The 5,911-nt window shown below is 29.5% G+C and overlaps 1 long non-coding RNA gene across 1 annotated transcript; it reads right to left on the reverse strand.

The window, feature by feature from the left end:
- Positions 1–4,195: 4,195 nt before the first annotated feature.
- LOC133310767 (uncharacterized) lies at positions 4,196–5,123 on the reverse strand. Its single transcript, XR_009751493.1, has 3 exons — positions 5,028–5,123; positions 4,645–4,693; positions 4,196–4,559 (listed from the first exon to the last, which is right to left on the reverse strand). It is a non-coding gene; the product is annotated as an uncharacterized LOC133310767 (long non-coding RNA).
- Positions 5,124–5,911: the final 788 nt, after the last annotated feature.

Consider the following 5,911-nt stretch of genomic DNA (forward strand, 5'->3'; position numbering starts at 1 on the left):
AGGATGCGCCTCACCACAAGGAACAAATCTCTCCAAACAACTGAGGTGAGATTCTCAGTATTTCTCACTCAAAAACCCTCTCAAAATGTTCGACAAACCCTAAGTATTCTTTTCTCTCAAAGAACCCAAATGAACCAGAGAGAGGAAAAAACAATCTGAAAGCTTATGCATTAAACAGATTTCGACCACGTATTTTAAAGCCACTCATTTTAGTTTTGTTATCACAGCAGTAAAAACGCAGCGTATTGACTTAGGCTACAGATAACTAACATATAAGAGTAATACTTATTGGGCCTCACTAATAAAACATAAGCTTCAGCCCACAAACAAAATGAACAAACAGATATGGAGCAAATGACATCAGTATATCGATAGCTGCAAGTTTAGGAAATATCCACAACAGTGTTCTACTAAAAATTTAGGATTTGAAATTGTGCTGAACTGATAAAATATATACATGTTTACTAAAACATATATACTATGAAATTTTGGAAGTTTTATCAAACCTTCCTTTTTTAAATATTGATATTTGTTAATAATAAATAATAAATAAATAATTATATTTTTATTTACTTAATACAAATACAAAATAAGGATACCAAAAAAATCAAAATAAAACAAAATAGATTTATCTTTAAAGAAGTGGGATGAAACTAGTCACAAGTTATTAAAATATTAATATCCTTTTAAAAATAATAGGTATTCAAAAATCTCCTAATTAAAGTTTTCATAAAATGCGGTGCCTCTTTTCTTGTGTCTATGAATGCCATGGACCGCACAACTGGTTCTATATCTCTGCCAACTAGATCCTCTAAAAATTTTATTCTCTTCTTTTCTAAGAAATTATGGAAATTATTTATTTTTATTTACTTTGATACGTATCATCATCCGTATAAATAAGTTTTACGCAATTAGTTATATATTAAAAAAATAACTATGACAATAATAATTATTTTGAAAGTCAAACTCTATACTAATGACTTGTCAATAAGACAATAACGACGGATCGAATTATCATATAAAAAATAACAGTCATAAAATCCCAAGTTGAAAGATTAACATGCATGGGAAATAATTATTTCAAACAAGAAACTCATAAAAAATTTACACTGATTAAGTTAACCATGTCCACAAAAACTGACACACTACACTTAGTTTCATAGGGCATATTTGGTAATGTATAAGATTGGTAATGTATGAGGTCTGATAATATAAATTTATAGTACGTTATGATAAACTTATACAACAAAATCTTTTAATACATTAAAATAATATATAATTAAATCAAATCTAGGGAGGTGAGATCAGGCTTGATTATACTATATTGTAAAACATATATTATTCTAGGACGCTTGAACTCATATTTTATGAGGGATATTTAATTTCCAGTAAATTTCTTATGGTTCATTAATTTTTACATTACATGAGAACAAGATATCTGGACAGGAATCATTGTAAAGTGTAAACTGTAAATTGCAAATAAGAAAACTAATGAAGATAAAACTCCAAACCTTAGAGCCCTAGATCTCGGAGATAGATGATCTAGAAGTAGATTTCTTTGGATGTCTGAGATCTAACAATAGATTGAAAAGTTAATAATGAATCTTTTTTCAAGCACAACCAGTCCACAACCGCGCGTAAAGTTTATTTATTCTTTCGCAGCTGAAGAAACATTAAATATATAATGCAAGCAACCAAACCAAATTAAAAACCATATAATAAGATAACATCGTACCACGTTTCATAATGTAATGAGCGGCATTTATTTTAAAGTGATAGTGCAAGATATTGGTGGGCAATACGGGGAGTGAATTTTGGGTACCATCGCTGTAGGTACAATCTTTTCCCATTTAAAAAATAACAAGGGTATAAAGATAAATAAATAAAAAATACAGGATATATATGGTATTAAAAAAAATTTATTTTGAAAAGATGAGGTATTGAATTCAGTACCACCGTTGTATGCAAAAATTTTCCCAATACGGGGTACAGGAAAATATCTTCTGTACTTCCGTAAGTTGTAGTATTGAAGAGTCGACATATCAATTATTATAGATGATTTTTTGAGAAGGATTATATTGATAAACTTTTTTTATAAATTTACAAATTATATTATGTCTGACCAGTAATACTTCACTTAAGAGTATTTTACCAGTAGGACATAATGTAAATTGTACAAATTTATAATTTTTTTTTTATAAATATAACCTTTTTTTTTATCAAACTTTATTTATTTCACTCACCCTTTACAGATAATCTCAATCGAGTCCTAATTTTTCTTATTTTTAATAAAGAAATACATACTCCCGTAATACAAATTTTAACACCGGTTGCAAGAGATTCGTGTCGCCGAATAGACTATAGAGACCCTACCTATGCTTATGATTTTGGAACATATATTTAATTTACATACATCAAGTCATGGTGTCATCTATTCTGCGACAAGACTCTCTCAGCCGAGTCAGCCCCAATTGTATTATCTCTGTCTGGCTTCTTTTGATTGCCCCAAGTGTTAAACGTAGCTCTCAGGATGGTTCAGATCCTCTCAAACAGTTGTAGCATAGGATGATAAGTGCTGCAAAAATTACAAACATTCCAGCTGGACTTTGCTAGAATACAAGAGTGTAGATTCAAAGTTTGAAAAGTTGAATTGAATTACACTATTCTAATAAATAATATGGTGCTTAATTGCTAGGAATATACAAGTTTGAAAAGTAGAATTGAATTTCATTAATAAGATACTTGCTAGGAATATACGTGGGGGAAAATATGTATAGAAAAAAGAGAGAGAAATTTCGACGGAATTACATTGATTGTTTATTAAATATTGATGGTCTTTAATTTGGCATAACAAGAGTCTTGTTATTGCCACTGAAAGTGATTTTTTTTTTTAAAAAAAGAAAAGAAAAGAAAGTGTCATCTTTACCGTAACCAAGATACTGTCTGTCATGAAAATTGAAGACTCAATTATGAATTGTGGAAATTAATTATGATTCGTCCATTGCAATGAGCTTTGACAAAATGTCAATGCATTGTGAAATGCTAGAATTTCATGGAAACTTCTATCTCAATTTTTTTTTTTTTAACTATGGTGCCAATCAATTCAAGTATATTGGTCTCGCATGAATTCAAAAATTGAGTTATCTAAATTTAATGACATTAAATCAATGCTAATTTTTTAATAATAATTTTGACCAATAAATAAAAGTAAAAATGTTTTTTTTAAAGGACAATCATTTTAGTTAAAACTAGTATTTTTATTTATTATTTAAATTAAAAAAGTATTTCACTTTCTTTCCCCATGACTTTTGTTTCTCTCACCATAAAACACAGTAATTTTGATTAAAATGACATAATTTCATGTCCTTTAAAATTATAAACACCAATCTCAATATCCCATAAATAAAATAACAAATTAAGAGATAACATGGGAAAAACTTCACAAGTAGGAAAAAAAATCACGACTCCAATTCAATGTACAAGAATAGAACCTATTTTTTTCCTTATATATAAGAATTCACCAAAACCTATCTCTTGATTTAGTTGCCTCAATTTATTCTTGTAAATTACGTGCCAATTATCAAACCAGTGACAAATGCTATACACTCTGTCAACTTAACTCTAAATGAAAAATATTATAAAATTTCAATTATCATTAGATAGTTACTCCCTATTAATAAAAGACAAATTAATAATTACCTCACACTCCCAACAAAGCATAAATTGACAATTTATTTCAAAGGAACCAAAGATGAATCGATTTAATTTGATCAAGAAAGCAATTCATAAGAATTTTAATAAAATGATCAACCCCTTATATTTGTACAATTTTCATATAAATCAAATTAATTTGAGGAGCGTTATTTTTATAACCTCTTTTCGCTTAAAACCTATTTTTCATCGATGATTTTTGTCAATCCAATTATTATAATTTATTAGGTCACATTTATTAATTAACTATTAATTCCAATAAATTATAACCGTTAGATTGATAAAAATCAACGTTGAAAAAACAGGTCATAAAACTTTTAGGTTGTAAGCATATCACTCTTTGATTAATTTATAAATATTGTACTTCTAAAAAGAATGGAGGTAAAACATAAAAAGTTGCAATAATCTGATTTAGTTTGGTTTTTGTTTTCTTAATTTCATTGCAACATATTTTGTAAAGAGAAAAATGGTATTGAAGCTAAGGGTGATTATCACATAATTCAGCAAAGCATATATGTCTTTTTATTTGGTGCATGAAACTAATAAACCGCATTGAAGAAGTCATATTGTAATATAATGGTAACTTCTTCTTTTTTTTTTGGTTAAAGATGGGGCTTACGCCCAGAGAAAAGCACAAAATACAACTAGGTAGTTTCAGAACGCCTAGCAGCTGATGTGCGGCACCCCTTTCCCGGACCAAATCCTCCTCCATATAGTATGACTCAGTTGGTTCCCAAAGTGCATAATATTCTGGTATGCCAACTTCACCATAGATTCGCCTCCACTGCCTCCACACCACCATAAATTGAAATTCACTCAAGAAGTTCAGTGAACTTTCAATTCCAGTTCTGATAACAGATCAACTCAAAATTTATTTATTTATTTAAATAAATTCAAGTTATGATAACAACTTTAATTAAATTAAAAACATACATATATGTAAGTCAATATGATTGGTCCAGTGGTGAAGGGTTTGAGTAGCCTGCACGAATATATATACAAAATTAAAAAAAAATACATATATGTTAGCAGATCAGCTAGGGTTTAAAAAAACGCCCTAGCAATATATTGCTATTAAGATAGCTATACGTCATTATTTGCTTTTGCTTCTGTTTGCAATAGTAATATTTATTGGCAATCTTTTCGCAATTGCTGCAACAACAACAACAACTGATCATTCATTATTACCCATAGCAAAAACAATTGAAAGCATAGATGAAACACTAATTTGAAAAGTGAATTTTGAACTTGGCATTAGAATCGCAACTAAGAGAAAGAAAGTGCCATAAGAAACCACAATTAAAGATCATCAATACCTCATTGTATCACTAGTTTGAAGTGAATATAAAAGAGAGAAAGCATCAAAATTCTGTGGTTAGAGGCTGAAGGGTATCTTGTCACAGGAGGATGGCGCTGGCTATGGCTATATTCATATCATTCATAAATATTCACATAATATTGATGAATATTTATGATATGAATATATATATATATATATACACCAAAGTTGGTGCCATCACTCCTGCGACAAGACACCCTCAACCCCTGCTTCTCCATCTCTTCCTTTGCTTTCACTAATTGCATGTTTCCTACAAGGCATACACATGTATATATAGACTTCAGTGTAGAGTGAACTATGCCCTATGTTTTTCCCTTTTTTCTTTTTCTTTTTTCATTGTCATAACTTTAACCACATCCATGAATTGCTGCGAAGTTGCGATCAATTTGGAAGTACTTTTGGAAAATAAAAGAATGGTGCAAAGATTCCAAGTTTTGGTGTTTAATTCAACCCCATTATTTCCCTCAAGAAACTTACAAGCAGCTTACACTGATTTTTTATAATGATAATTGAATGAGAAACTTACAAGTAGCTTACACTAATTTAATCCCAACATTTACCCTCAAGTTTTGATGTTTAATTCAAGCCCATCATTTCCATCGAGGTTCTAGGAAGTTCTGAAATGAGACAGCATGCATGTTTTTTGAATGGTCATTTTTCAGTCAATGGAAAATATTGAAAAGATATTTGTGGAATCATTATTTTCCATGCATTCCGTTGGAGAAATATTATGGGCTAATAAAAAGTATACGCTAATTATAAGATCAGAGGTGGTTTTATTATTTTATACGAAAAAAGAGAGGTGGTTTTATTTTTTTTTTATTTTTTTAACAATGACGGGAATTTGACCTGATGACTTAG

The sequence above is a fragment of the Gastrolobium bilobum genome, unplaced genomic scaffold, assembly GCF_033153095.1.
Source record: "Gastrolobium bilobum isolate Gb01-03AN ecotype WA unplaced genomic scaffold, APGP_CSIRO_Gbil_v1 utg3456, whole genome shotgun sequence".
NCBI classification, from domain to species: Eukaryota; Viridiplantae; Streptophyta; class Magnoliopsida; order Fabales; family Fabaceae; genus Gastrolobium; species Gastrolobium bilobum.